The 15,898-nt window shown below is 43.7% G+C and overlaps 1 pseudogene; it reads left to right on the top strand.

Moving 5' to 3' along the window:
* The window catches only part of LOC139385623 (PMS1 protein homolog 1-like), a 30,992-nt pseudogene extending 23,506 nt beyond the window's left edge, over positions 1-7,486 (top strand).
* The last annotated feature ends 8,412 nt before the right edge of the window (positions 7,487-15,898 follow it).

The following is a 15,898-nucleotide window of genomic DNA, read 5'->3' as shown; positions in this document are numbered from 1 at the left end:
CTCCCTTATCTCACCTCATTTGCTCACATCGTATATAGACTTGTTTATACTGTATTATTGACTGTATGTTTGTTTTACTCCATGTGTAACTCTGTGTCGTTGTATGTGTCGAACTGCTTTGCTTTATCTTGGCCAGATCGCAATTGTAAATGAGAACTTGTTCTCAACTTGCCTACCTGGTTAAATAAAGGTGAAATAAATAAATAATGACAAATTAAAAACGTTTTTTTGAAATGTATTAACAATGTCTACACTGTATTTAATCAATTTGATGTTATTTTAAATGGACAAAAAATGATTTTCTTTCAAAAACAAGGACATTTCTAAGTGACCCCAAACTTTTGAACGGTAGTGTAGGTCCTGGATGGCAGGAAGCTTGGCCCTAGTGATGTACTGGGCCATACGCACTACCCTCTGTAGCGCCTTACAGTCAGATGCCGAGCAGTTGCCATACCAGGCAGTGATGCAACCGGTCAGGATGCTCTCGATGGTGCAGCTGTAGAACTGAGGATCTGGGGACCCATGCCAAATCTTCTGAGGGGGAAAAGGTGTTGTCGTGCCCTCTTCGACTGTCTTGGCTTGTTTGGACCATGATAGTTCGTTGGTGATGTGGACACCAAGGAATTTGAAACTCTCGACCTGCTCCACAACAGTCCTGTCGCTGTTAATGGGGGCCTGTTCTTGTAGTCCACGATCAGCTCCTTTGTCTTGCTCACGTTGAGGGAGAGGTTGTTGTCCTGGCACCACACTGCCAGGTCTCTGACCTCCTTCCTATTGGCGGTGTCATCGTTGTTGGTGATCAGGCCTACCACTTGTGTCGTCAGCAACCTTAATGATGGTGTTGGAGTCGTTTGGCCACACAGACGTGGGTGTACAGGGAGTACAGGAGGGGACTAAGTACACAACCCTGAGGGGGCCCAGTGTTGAGGATCAGCATGGCAGACGTGTTGTTGCCTACCCTTAGCACTTGGGGGCGGCCCATCAGGATGTCCAGGATCCAGTTGCAGAGGGAGGTGTTGAGTCCCAGGGTCCTTAGTGATGAGCTTCGTGGGCACTATGGTGTTGAACTCTGAGCTGTAGTCAATGAACAGCATTCTCACATAGGTGTTCCTTTTGTCCAGATGGGAAAAGGCAGTATGGAGTGCGATTGAGATTGCGTCATCTGTGGATCTGTTGGGGCAGTATGCGAATTGAAGTGGGTGTATAGGGTATCCGGGAGTATGCTGGTTTCAAATCACTTCATGGGGCGTTAATCATTTAGGCAGGTTACCTTCGCTTCCTTGGGCACAGGGGCTATGGTGGTCTGCTTGAAATCTGAATCTGTGAAAGCCAGTAGGAGCGGGAGGAGGATGTTCTGCACAGGTTAAGTTTAATTTTTAATTTTTAATTTGATCTTTATCTCTGGCTCCCTCTTGAGTCATTAGTGTCTTATTTCATCGAACAGTGAGCTTAACTTTATTGACTTTATTGTTCCCATGGGGACATTTTGTTGCAGTGTTTAAATACAAAACAAATTGACAATACAGCTTCCATAACAGTTGCATACCAATAATAAGAGACTAGCCTGCTGGCCTTACTGGGTCGATAGGAACATTAGCCCAAGCTATTTAGGAGGGATATCACGCCTGGCACAAATTATTGTCTTGTTCTGTTTTTCATGCTGAGGGGAGCCCAATACCTGCGCTGAGTGGGAAGTAGTTCAAATTCCGGGTGGCTTGGGTCTAAAATGATTTTGTGGTCCTTGCGGAAGGCCCTGACCTTAAAAGATCTCATCCAGGCCTGTCTGTTTGACTCCAAGCACCTTGCTTGCTGTGGTGATAATCCTTCTCAGCATAGATCTCTGGTTGACAGTGGCATTGCCAAACCAACAAACAATACAAAAAGTTAAAATACTCTCAATGAAAGATTTGTAAAAACAGAGTTAGTACAGTCAACATTAAAAGATCCCAGCTTTTTGAGAAAGTACAGTCTCGGTTGACTCTTTGTCGATCAGGTCTGTACATTTACTCCACTGAAGCGTATTGTCCAAGAGAACACCCAGGTATTTGTATTCCTCTACAATCTTTATAGCATCAGACAAGCTCAATGCATATATAGTTGATTTTATTAAACATATAGGTTGTGTATATGGAAAAATACACGTTTAAATATTTTGACCAAACGATTATTATTATTTTTATTTTTTTCACCTTTATTTAACCAATAACACAATAGAAAAATCTATATACAATGTGTGCAAATGGAGTAAGGAGGGAAGGCAAAAATAGGCCATAGTAGCAAAGTAATTACAATTTAGCAAATTAACACTGGAGTGATAAATCTGCAGATGATGTGCAAGTAGAAATACTGGTGTGCAAAAGAGGAACAAAAAAAAGTAAATAAAAGCAATATGGGGATGAGGTAGGTAGTTGGATGGGGTATTTACAGATGGGCTGTGTACAGCTGCAGAGATCGGTAAGCTGCTTAGATAGCGGACGCTTAAAGTTAGTGAGGGAAATATAAGTCTCCAACTTCAGCAATTTTTGCAATTCGTTCCAGTCATTGGCAGCAGAGAACTGGAATTTAAGGTGGCCAAAGGAGGTGTTGGCTTGGGGGATGACCAGTGAGATATACCTGCTGGAGCGCTTGCTACGGGTGGGTGTTGTTATGGTGATCTGTGAGCTGAGATAAGGCGGAGCTTTACCTAGCAAACAATTATAGAAGACCTGGAGCCAGTGGGTCTGGCGACAAATATGTGGCGAGGGTCAGACGACGAGAGCATACAGGTCGTAGTGGTGGGCGGTATATGGGGCTTTGTTGACAAAACGGATGGCACTGTGATAGACTGCATCCAGTTTGCTGAGTAGAGTGTTAGAGGCTATTTTGTAAGTGACATCGCCTGAAGTTGAGGATCAGTAGGATAGTCACTTTTACGAGGGTATGTTTGGCAGCGTGAGTGAAGGAGGCTTTATTTGCGAAATAGGAAGCCGATTCTAGATTTAATTTTGGTTTGGAGATGCTTATGAGTCTGGAAGGAGAGTTTACAGTCTAGCCAGACACCTAGGTATTGGTCGAAAGAACAGACATTCGGTCGACCAAGATTTTGTTTTTAGTTGGGGACAGCCCTAGTACTTATTCCCCTATGTCTCTGGCTGTTAAATCTTCCATTAAATAGCATTGGCATGTTCTCTCTACGGACCCCTCTGTTGGTCAGGCTTTTCAGACTATCCCTCGATTCGCTTTTAAACGTGCTAGAAACCTAAGGGACGGCCTGGTAATAGCAGATTAATATGTACCCCTTCAACATTTTCTGTATAACCTCCCCCCTGGCAATTTTCTATGTCATAATTGTGTGAACTGTGATGTCATAATTGTGTGAACTGTAATGCAATGACCAATGGTGATTTCTTTCTTCACCCTCATACGGGAATGAAAACAACATTTGTGGTCCATTTACTATCAAGTGCTCTTGTGGCTATTATTATGTTGGAAAGTCTAAGAGGGAATTGAACGTTTGTATTACAGAGCACAAGTGCAACATCAGAACTGGTGACGAGAAGCCCCCTGTAGCCAGGCACTTTAATGCGGTCAGACGTGTGCAAACTGACGTTCCAAGTTGTACAGCCACATAAGAGGGGAGGAAATAGATACAAATGACTGTTACAGAGAGAGGCATATTATATCCATGTCTTACAAAACAGAGAGCCCTAGAGGCCTTAATGAAGAACTCGTGTTAGGTTGCTTCCCTTGAGAAATGTGCAGTTTTCTTTGTTTCTTTTTATTTTGTGGGAAAACAGTAGAACATGTATATAAATAATGATTCTGAAAAAAGCAGTACTACAATGTGACGAGTACTTGTTTTTTCTTTCTTTCAGGAGATGATAATATACCATTTCTTAATTGGCTAAAGGGTTTCTGGTCTTTGCAGGTATGAAGATAAGGCAAAGAAACACCTGGAACGCTATGACCTCCAGAGTCAAGCTGGCCTCAGATCGAGGTGTGAGAGAGCCCGAGAGGGGGCTCAGTCTGGGCTCCCCGCTGAGTCGGCCCCAGGGCTAGAAACACAAGGACCTGCCTTCTAACCAGCCGGTCCTGGACCAGCTCTTCTCCTCCCAACTCCAGAAGAAGAGAAGCCCCAGGCCCAAGCCCTCACAACCCCTGCCGTTCAGTGTGGTTGCCCTCAGGCAGCGGCTTAATCGCCTTTCGTCCCAGAGCGTCCCAAGACTTCGGGGCCTCAGGCTTGTAAACGGCTTGGCCTCTCAAAGCGCCTGGGTCGTTTTATTTGGTAGAAAGCTCATGTTGTTAAATCTGCTTCGGGTGGAGGAGGCCTTGCTGTTTAGGAGACTTCTGCAGAATAATATACTTCCCGCAGCGATCCTGAAGAACCCTATACAGTTAACAGATGGGTGACATATCACTCCAATTTCTCACCTGACAGAAAAAGGGGAACATTGAGACGATCTTGTTCTCAGCTCATAAGTTCAGAGCGATTTCATGGCGCATTCTATAATCTGGTCATTATGTAGCACCCCTTATGTATCTAGTTACACTTCATTTCACAGTTTGCTATTTACCTGATATACTTATAAATAAAACTGTGTAGTTTTTCAATAATTACATACTAATTCATTTTTGGATTACTGTGAGATTCATTGAAACAAGTACTACAATGTCCCATTTGGTATCAGGTACAGATTTGGTATCCTTGATTAATATGTTCTTGTGTTTTTCTAGTTTCCGAGTGGGTGTACTCAGGTTCTCTGGAACATGGAGAAGGGAAGTCCTGAGATGAGTGGAGTGGCCTTCTCTGATCCCAGGCTTGTGGCCAACGGGTTTCAAATCCGACTCACTCCAGGTAGGGTAGAATATGAAATTAATAGATCGCGCCATTGTGGTAGGTAAATTGACAAATGTAATCTTGAGTTGAAAAAGACAAATGTAAAACCTTCACAACATTAGGGGACCCAGCACTGATCCCTAAGGAACACCTTTTGTTTGGATGTTTGGTGAGGAGATCGACCCTCTCCATGTTACCTGGCTAAGCGATCGACAAGAGCGGATGCAAATAATTTGTTTGAGCAAAACAAACTGAGTTTGAACCTTTTGAGGGTTTCCAGACAGTAATTAGCTTGAAGAAACATGACTTTTCTTTGCACAAGCTGACATTTTTAGCAAATCCCCTTATTAACACTTATGATGATGACATTGTGAGGATAAATTTCTTTAGAGGAAAACATGTCAGCATTTCCCTGGTCCTGGTGTTGCAGTTGAACAAGCAGTGAAAGTTCATTGGCTTGTTAAAAAGGATTTAAGCACTAGAATATTTCTCGCTCGTTCTCCTAGTATGGTACTTTCATCCAACTTACCTTCTTTAGCTGGTAAATAAGACGGTACAGTTTACAGCCCACCCGTTCCTTCCGAGAGAAAATAGGCCTTTATTATCGTTTGATTCAAGCTGTTTAAAGGTCTCAAGGATTGTCCAATTCGATTTAACAAAGGTTGGGCCCATTGGATCATTAATGTCATAGTTCACAAATAATTTAGAAATGTCAAACATAAGAGCTGGAGTAACAGGATTATGGTCAATTATTTCTGACAGAGTTGCTATGTCAGTATTGGATTAGCAGTGGGTGAGACAGAAAACATAAAATGTTCCTCCAAAATGCTTCCACCATATGCAACATGTTAGAGTTGATGAAGGGATTTTTGTATTCTCACAAGAATCTTGTCTAGGTGCTGACTTGGGACCAAATTCCCCCTGGTGAAAAGCGCTAAATAGATCCACCCCATTATTATGAGTCGTTGTAAGTTGTAATCCCTTGCCATCAATTACGGAAGGGGAAAATTCAAGTTAAGATTCAAAGGCCACAGATTTGCCATGTGTATTAGCTTTTTGATAGCATTCTTTTTAGTCAATATGTGTGTACCGGTATTCTTTTATCTGGGCTTTATTTGTAAATCGTGAGGTGGCAAAATTGATCGTGAGTGGGGGGTGAACCGGGGGGGTTCTGAGGTACTGGAACACATGAAAAAAAGTGTCAAACACAAGATAGCAGCACAAACAGCCAGGTAGCCTACTATATAGTTGTGCTGAAATGGACAGCGCTCTCCGGTGCTGATTTAAAAGCCAATTTATGCTTGACCCGAAAATGTGGTCGGAAGCTCTGTATGTAGGGTGTGACGCAATTGCGGCACATCCGGAGGCATGCAGAGGCCAAAATAAGTTCTGTACTCCATCGCCGTGTGCCTCCACAAATTGTGTAACAATGCAGAGAGCTCCGTATAGCTGTGCATATCAAGAAGCCGATTAAACAGCATAATCATTACACAGGTGCACCTTGTGCTGGGGACAATAAAAGGCCACTCTAAAATGTGCCGTTTTGTAACACAATACAATGCCACAGATGTCTCAAGTTTTTTAGGGAGCATGCTGACTGCAATTGGCATGCTGACTGCAGGAATGTCCACCAGAGCTGTTGGCAGATAATTTAATGTTAATTTCTCTATCATGAGCCTCCACCAACATCATTTTAGAGAGTTTGGCAGTAAGTCCAACCGGCCTCATAACTGCAGACCACTTGTAAGCACGCCAGTCCAGGACCTCCACATTCGGCTTCTTCACCTGCGAGATCATCTGAGACCAGCCGTCCGGACAGCTGATGAAACTGTGGGTTTGCACAACCAAAGAATTTCTGTACAAAATGTCAGAAACCGTCTCAGGGAAGCTCATCTGCATGCTCGTCGTCCTCGCCAGGAACTGACTGCAGTTCAGTGTCGTAACCGACTTCAGTGGGCAAATGCTCACCTTTGATGGCCACTGGCCCGGGCAGATGGTCGTTATGTGGGCGAGATGTTTGCTGACGTCAGTGTTGTACACAGAGAGCCCCATGGTGGTGGTGGGGTTATCGTATCGGCAGGCATAAGCTACGGATAAAAAACATTTTATTGATTGCAATTTGAATGCACAGAAATAAATTGATGAAATCCTGAGGCCCATTGCCGTGCATTTATCTGCTGCTATCACCTCATGTTTCATTATGATAATTCAAGGATTTGTAAACAATTCCTGGAAGCTGAAAATGTCCCAGTTCTTCCATGGCCTGCACACTCACCAGACACGTCACCAATTGAGCATTTTTGGGATGCTCTGGATCACCATGTATGACGGCGTGTTCCAGTTCCCACCAATATCTAGCATCTTCGAACTTTGCCATTGAAGAGTATTGAGACAACATTCCACAGGCCACAATAAACAGCCTGATGCGAAAGGAAATGTGTTGTGCTGCATGAGGCAAATGGTGGTCACCAGATACTGACTGATTTTCTGATCCATGCCCCTACTTATGCATATATGTTTTCCCAGTAATGTTATATCTATAGACTAGGGCCTAATTTATTTATTTCAATTCACTGATTTCCTTATATGAACTGTAACTCAGGAAAATCTTGAATTGTTGCATGTTGCGTTTATTTTTGTTCAGTGTCACTGCAGAAGCACACCATATAAACTCGGCAAGAAAAGGAACGTCCTCTCACTGTCAACTGCGTTTATTTTCAGCAAACTTAACATGTGTAAATATTTGTATGAACATAACAAGATTCAACAATTGAGAGAGAAACTGAACAAGTTCCACAGACATGTGACTAACAGAAATAGAGTAATGTGTCCCTGAACAAAGGGGGGGGGGTCAAAATCAAACATAACAGTCAATATCTGGTGTGGCCACCAGCTGCATTAACTACTGCAGTGCATATCCTCCTCATGGACTGCACCAGATGTGCCTGTTCTTGCTGTGAGAAGTTACCCTACTCTTCCACCAAGGCACCTGCATGTTCCCGGACATTTCTGGGGGGGAATGGCCCTAGCCCTCACCCTCCGATCCAACAGGTCCCAGACGTCCCAGAACACTGACATTCCTGTCTTGCAGGAAATCACACACAGAACGAGCAGTATGGCTGGTGGCATTGTCATGCTGGAAGGTCATGTCAGGATGAGCCTGCAGGAAGGGTACCACGTGAGGGAGGAGGATGTCTTCCCTGTAACGCACAGCGTTGAGAGTGCCTGCAATGACAACAAGCTCAGTCCAATGATGCTGGGACACACCACCCCAGACCATGACGGACCCTCCACCTCCAAATCGATCCCGCTCCAGAGTACAGGCCTCGGTGTAACGCTCATTCCTTTGATGATAAATGCGAATCCGACCATCACCCCTGGTGAGACAAAACTGCGACCCGTCAGTGAAGAGCACTTTTTGCCAGTCTCGTCTGGTCCAGCGACAGTGGGTTTGTGCCCATAGGCGACATTGTTGCCGGTGATGTCTTGTGAGGACCTGCCTTACAACAGCAACCGAACACACATCAAAATACCAGGACAAATGAGGGGGAAAAAATGGCAACCAGCGTAACAGCACAGAAGACAAATGAAACAGCCAGGTAGCCTACTACACACTGAGTGAAAAAACATTAAGGACACATTCTTCATATTGAGTTGCCCCCCCCCCCCCCTCCAATGCTTCCCGGATTTGTGTCAAGTTGGCTGGATATCCTTTGGGTGTTGGACCATTCTTGAGACACACGGGAAACTGTTAAGTGTGAAAAACCCAGCAGCGTTGTAGTTCTTGACACAAACCGGCGCTCCTGGCACCTACTACCATACCCCACTTAAATCTTGTCTTGCCCTTCACTGAATGGCACACATACACAATCCATGTCTCAATTGTCTCAAGGCTTAAAAATCATTCTTTAACCTGTCTCCTCCATTTCATTTACACTGATTGAAGTGGATTTAACAAGTGACGTTAATATGGGATCATAGTTTTTACCTGAATACACTCAGTACAATGGTACTGAAATGGACAGCGCTCTCCAAGGTGCTGATTAATTCCAAGCATTTTAGACGTCAATGCAGAACAGTCACCATACGCACATGCCCACATACTCAGCTCTGAGCTTTACATGCCCCAACTTCATATAATTAAGCAATAAGGCCAGAGGGTGTGCGGTATATGCTATACAACGCAACGTGTAGTGCCTGGATACAGTCCTTAGCCGTGGTATATTGTTCATATACCACAAACCCCTGAGGTGCCTTATTGCTATTAAAAACTAGTTACCAACGTAATAAGTGCAGTAAAAAAATTATAATCATACCCGTGTTATACGGTCTGATATACCGTGGCTGTCAGTCAATTAGCATTTAGGGAACAAACAGCCCAGTTTATAATTTCTAATAAAATATATCAATGTAGAATACATCAGAACACACATACAGTGGGGCAAAAAAGTATTTAGTCAGCCACCAATTGTGCAAGTTCTCCCACTTAAAAAATGAGAGAGGCCTGTAATTTTCATCATAGGTACACTTCAACTATGACAGACAAAATTAGAAAATAAAATCCAGAAAATCACATTGTAGGATTTTTAATGAAGTTATTTGCAAATGATGGTGGAAAATAAGTATTTGGTCAATAACAAAAGTTCATCTCAATACTTTGTTATATACCCTTTGTTGGCAATGACAGAGGTCAAACGTTTTCTGTAAGTCTTCACAAGGTTTTCACACACTGTTGCTGGTATTTTGGCCCATTCCTCCATGCAGATCTCCTCTAGAGCAGTGATGTTTTGGGGCTGTTGCTGGGCAACACAGACTTTCAACTCCCTCCAAAGATTTTCTATGGGGTTGAGATCTGGAGACTGGCTAGGCCACTCCAGGACCTTGACATGCTTCTTACGAAGCCACTCCTTCGTTGCCCAGGTGGTGTGTTTGGGATCATTGTCATGCTGAAAGACCCAGCCACGTTTCATCTTCAATGCCCTTGCTGATGGAAGGAGGTTTTCACTCAAAATCTCACGATACATGGCCCCATTCATTCTTTCCTTTACACGGATCAGTCGTCCTGGTCCCTTTGCAGAAAAACAGCCCCAAAGCATGATGTTTCCACCCCCATGCTTCACAGTAGGTATGGTGTTCTTTGGATGCAACTCAGCATTCTTTGTCCTCCAAACACGACGAGTTGAGTTTTTAACAAAAAGTTATATTTTGGTTTCATCTGACCATATGACATTCTCCCAATCTTCTTCTGGATCATCCAAATGCTCTCTAGCAAACTCCAGACGGGCCTGGACATGTACTGGCTTAAGCAGGGGGACATGTCTGGCACTGCACGATTTGAGTCCCTGGCGGCGTAGTGTGTTACTTTGATACTTTGGTCCCAGCTCTCTGCAGGTCATTCACTAGGTCCCCCCGTGTGGTCTGGGATTTTTGTTCACCGTTCTTGTGATCATTTTGACCCCACGGGGTGAGATCTTGCGTGGAGCCCCAGATCGGGCAGATTATCAGTGGTCTTGTATGTCTTCCATTTCCTAATAATTGCTCCCACAGTTGATTTCTTCAAACCAAGCTGCTTACCTATTGCAGATTCAGTCTTCCCAGCCTGGTGCAGGTCTACAATTTTGTTTCTGGTGTCCTTTGACAGCTCTTTGGTCTTGGCCATAGTGGAGTTTGGAGTGTGACTGTTTGAGGTTGTGGACAGGTGTCTTTTATACTGATAACAAGTTCAAACAGGTGCCATTAATACAGGTAACGAGTGGAGGACAGAGGAGCCTCTTAAAGAAGTTGTTACAGGTCTGTGAGAGCCAGAAATCTTGCTTGTCTGTAGGTGACCAAATACTTATTTTCCACCATAATTTGCAAATAAATTCATAAAAAAATCCTACAATGTGATTTTCTGGATTTCTTTTTCTAATTTTGTCTGTCATAGTTGAAGTGTACCTATGATGAAAATTACAGGCCTCTCTCATCTTTTAAGTGGGAGAACATGCACAATTGGTGACTGACTAAATACTTTTTTCCCACACTGTATCAAACTGTATAGGCCTGCCTATGTGATGATATGAAGCACATATTCAGATTAACTTCACAGTACAGAACAGGTTTGTCAAAAACAACATACAGTATGTGCCTACCTTAGTTTTCCAAAACCTCCCACAAGACAGCCCTTCACTCTTGTGTCTTCTCCCTGTTTTTTTTCTGGTGTCTGTGCCACATCTTTGTCCTTTAGCAATCCATGACCTCACATGGGTTGAATTTGGTAAGGGGACTCCCTCTGCTGTTTCCTGAAGTCCACAATCATCTCCTTTGTTTTGTTGAGGTTGAGTGAGAGGTTGTTTTCCTGACACGACACTCCCAGAGCCCTCACCTCTTCCCTGTAGGCTGTCTCATCGTTGTTGGTAATCAAACTCACTACTGTTGTGTCGTCTGCAAACTTTATAATTGAGTTGGAGGAGTGCTTGGCCGCGCAGTCATGGGTGAACAGAGAGTACAGGAGGGGGCTGAGCACGCACCCTTGTGGGGCCCCAGTGTTGAGGATCAGCAAAGAGGAGGTGTTGTTTCCTACCTTCACCACCTGGGGGCAACCCGTCAGGAAGTCCAGGACCCAGTTGCACAGGGCGGGGTTCAGACCCAGGTCCTCGAGCTTGATGATGAGCTTGGAGGGTACTATGGTGTTGAATGCTGAGCTATAGTCAATGAACAGCATTCTTACATAGGTATGCCTCTTGTCCAGATGAGACAAAGCAGTGTGGTGGTGATTGCATCGTCTGTGGATCTATTGGGGTGGTAAGACAATTGAAGTGGGTCTAGGGTGACCGGTAAGGTGGAGGTGATATGATCCTTGACTTGTCTCTCAAAGCACTTCATGATGACAGAGGTGAGTGCTACGGGACGATAGTCATTTAGTTCAATTACCTTTGCTTTCTTAGGTACAGTGACAATGGTGGCCATCTTGAAGCATGTGGGGACAGCAGACCGTAATAGGGAGAGATTGAATATGTCCGTAAACACACCGGCCAGCTGGTCTGCACATGCTCTGAGGACGCGGCTAGGGATGCCGTCTGGACCAGCAGCCTTGCGAGGGCTAACACACTTAAATGTCTTACTCACGTCGGCCATGGAGAAGGAGAGCCTACAGTCCTTGATAGCGGGCTGCGTCGGTGGCACTGCATTATCCTCAAAGCGAGAAAAGAAGGTGTTCAGCCTGTCCCGAAGCAAGATATCGGTGTCCATGACGTGGCTGGTTTTCCTTTTATAATCCGTGATTGTCTGTAGACCCTGCTACATACTTCTGATGTCTGAGCTGTTGAACTGGGAGTCAACTTTGTCCCTATTCCGATGTTTCTGCTTGATTGCTTTGCGGTGGAAATAACTACACTGTTTGTATTCTTCCATATTCCCAGTCTTCTTACCCTGGTTAATTGCGGTGGTTCGCGCTTTCAGTTTTGTGCGAATGCTCCCATCTATCCACAGTTTCTGGTGGTGTGCAGTGAGGTGCATATCAGGTTAATTTGAGAAAATCCCAGCTCGCATTCTGCACTGGGGATGGTGCTAACTGTCACAAACCACTCTTTCAATCCATCTGGAATGTCTCCTTTACGTTTGGTGTCCCTGTACTGTCTGTAGGCCCACATCAAACCGCTGGCAGAGAGATTCTATCTCTGTTTCCCCATACAAAGTACCTTCAGCTCCTCGATGAACTGGCTATGTCCTGTATTGTCCACTGCCTGTCCTTGAGAGAACATTCTAGCATCCAAGTTCCTCGCCAAGCTCACAAAAAACTCCCTTTGATTAAGGACTCTTTTTCTGGGTCTCCCCCATTCAGTTTGACACCTTGGAAAGAGTTCTCTTGAGTCCCTGTCTGGCTGAGTTGTGTGTCAGCCTGGCTGCTGTGCCATTGCACTGACCACCCTTGTTTCTCTGAAGACATCCTTGTGTTTATTAATAATGGTGCAGTTTCTCTTTTGCAGCTCGAGTGACAACTCAGTTCTTGAAGTACATTACACAAGGCCTAGATTGTTAACAAACGTATGCAAGGATATGAGCATAGCAAGGTCACTATAGCTCTGACGAGTCACGCTGTCACGGGAGGCATCCTCAGCTGCTGTGTTGAAATGCTTCCAAACAGTATCTACAGTTCTAAAACTGGATGCCACCCATCTAGAGTCCAAGATCCTGCCAAGTTTCACAGCTGAATGTCTAAACTATCTACGCACTTCCTCAGCTACATTTGTTTTTTGTTAGATACGCTATAAAGTGTGTATAGTTTGTCCATCACTATTTTAAAATGATTGATCGCTCCCATCTCTTTTACCACATTGCCTGGAGCTTGGTTGCTACTTCACTCTTGTGTCCCAGCATGACAGGCACACCATCATACATTATTCCAATGAGCGTTTTGGATCGAAAGTTCTCAGTCAACTTCACACCCTCTAATGCAGATAACAGATTATGGACTAATCCCTCTGCAGATAAATCATCCAGTTCTACAAGGTAGAATTTTTTTTTTGCAGGTATGTCCGTATTTGCCAGCTGAAGTCTAATATTTACAATCAAGGCACTTTTCTTATTCAAACTAGTAGCCTCATCCAGCATTAAGCTGATTTTGGGAGTACCCTGTACTATTCTTTCAAATAGTTTTCGCTTCATTTCGGATTAAATATGTTGCTGTGTGTTGCAGCCAGCGTTGTTGGAATGGAGAATTCTCCCCATGTCAAGTCCATTTAACTCCTGACAGTTTATTTCTTGCTTAAAGCCATGAGCGGTCCTGTGACGTTTAGCCTCCTTTGTAAGCTGTTCGGAAAACTCTGGCTGTAGTGCCAATTTTTTTTATTTTGAGTGTTAAGTATGACCTCTGTTAAAGGACAACTCCACCACTTTTCAACCTCATTTTAATTATCTCCAGTACAATATCAGTGTCTGCATGCATTTCTGCATTTTGTAGAAAATACATAGTAAGATAAAATGCGACGGCTACCTTGTCCCGGACCTGCTGTTTTTGACACTCACACTCTCTCTCTCTCTCTCTCTATCTCTTTTTACCACACCTGCTGTCTCAACCTCTGAATGCTCGGCTATGAAAAGCCAACTGACATTTACTCCTGAGGTGCTGACCTGTTGCACCCTCTACAACCACTGTGATTATTATTATTTGACCCTGCTGGTCATCTATGAACGTTTGAATATCTTGGCCATGTACTGTTATAATCTCTACCCGGCACAGCCAGAAGAGGACTGGCCACCCAGTTCGATCACTAGGTTTCTTCCTAGGTTCTGGCCTTTCTAGGGAGTTTTTCCTAGCCATTTGCTTGCTGTTTGGGATTTTATGCTGGATTACTGTACAGCACTTTGTGACATCGGCTGATGTAGAAAAGGGCTTTATAAATAAATTGGATTAATTGATTATACCTGACGAGATCATCAAAAGTTTAAACATTTTAAAAACAGTGATATTCAAACATTATGAGATTCGCAGTGATGTGGGGAGCAAGAAAATACCCTCCCTCCGGCTAGAAACTCATTGCAGTTTTTGAAAATCACTGTTTTTTCTTAATTTTAATCCTACCCTTTGATGTCACAGAGAAGCGCTTTTTGGGACCCTTTTAACCACAAGTCATAGAAACACGCAGTTTTCACATTTGTGACCCGTTTCAGGAAAATGTGTTTTTTGGCAGAAATGCCTTCTCGAACATGTGAACGTTCATGTGCCTTAATAACAATGCCATCTGTAAATACGAGTACAATTGTTAAATTACGAGCCTAGTTGGTTTAGCCACAGAAAAAGTAAGCAACCTTCCACTGGCCATGATTGGCTGAAATAATGAGTGGGCTGGACATGCCGAGAGATGAGTTTGGATTGGTCTGCCATATAGCACGCTTCTGTCTATTTGAGCTGGTCTGTATGTCTAGGTAAACCTGTCTAACGTGGCTTTTTTTAAATGTATCGCATAGTATAACTGCATAAACCTAATGTCAAGTTAAAGTGTACTTTTAGCTAGCTAACATTAGTTGGCTGGCTCGCTAGCTAACGTTACGTGTATGCTCTCCACTTTCTGGAGGCCCGAGTTTTGAAATCAGTGGAATTCGAGTATGATAGCTAAGGAGATGGAGAAAACCTCTGTCTCCGGATTATATCTTCAAACTAAGGGCAACCATGGCATCCGACAGGAGAGCCTTCCATCCATGATGTATACAGGTAAGATAGTCCAGCTAGCTACATTTTCAGATATTACACGTTTCTAATTTTGACAAAGTGGTTTTATTTCAAGTTAAAGTGTTCTGTTAGCTAGCTAACATTAGCTGGCTGGCTCGCTTGCTAATGTTACGTGTATGACATGTCTTAACAAAGGACTCCACTATGCAAGTATCCATTTCAATAGAATGTCACCAACAACTGTTGATAGGCGTACTAGCTGGTAAATTTGTACTGTTAGCTAGCTAGCTAATGCTAGCTGGCTCGCTAGCTAACGTTACGTGTATGATCTTATTATTCGTATCTCAGAGCCATTTGCTTGACTAGTTATAGACTAATGTTAGCTAGCTAACATTGAACCTGGTTGGTTAGCTACCTGCAGATTCATGCAGGGTAGTAACGTCATGAGTTGGGATTATAGTTCATTGTTTACCTAGCTAGCTAGCTACATGTCTAATCAAAAAGACTCTTGTTTGAGTGTGCCAGAGCGCAGAATAACTGATGAATATACGAACGCTCAACACCCATTGAACATTGCAGTGTCAGTAAGCGTAGGCAAAAAAAGCGTTATTCAATTGTTGCCAGCAACACAGTTACAGTCACCAACGCTCTGGATAACATGAAAACAGCCTAACCAGCTCTGCTAGGGTGAGGAATATGGTCAGAGTGGGGTGTTCTCTAATTTTTGTCTGGAAGTAGCTAGCAAGCTAGCCAATGTTAGCCAGTTAGCTTGGATGCTTGACTGCCGTTGTGAGGTAAGACCATTCGGATCAACCCTACTCATCGGCCAGTGTTCGCTCTGGCGAAACGCTCTGAATTTACGAATGGACAATCTGACAGCACAGTTGTAGTCACCAACGCTCAGGATAACATAACAGCCTAACCAGCTCTGC

This window comes from Oncorhynchus clarkii, chromosome 3 (genome assembly GCF_045791955.1).
Source record: "Oncorhynchus clarkii lewisi isolate Uvic-CL-2024 chromosome 3, UVic_Ocla_1.0, whole genome shotgun sequence".
Lineage (NCBI taxonomy): Eukaryota > Metazoa > Chordata > Actinopteri > Salmoniformes > Salmonidae > Oncorhynchus > Oncorhynchus clarkii.
The sequence above is the reverse complement of the archived record's forward strand: the minus strand, read 5'-3'. Positions and strand labels throughout refer to the sequence as shown.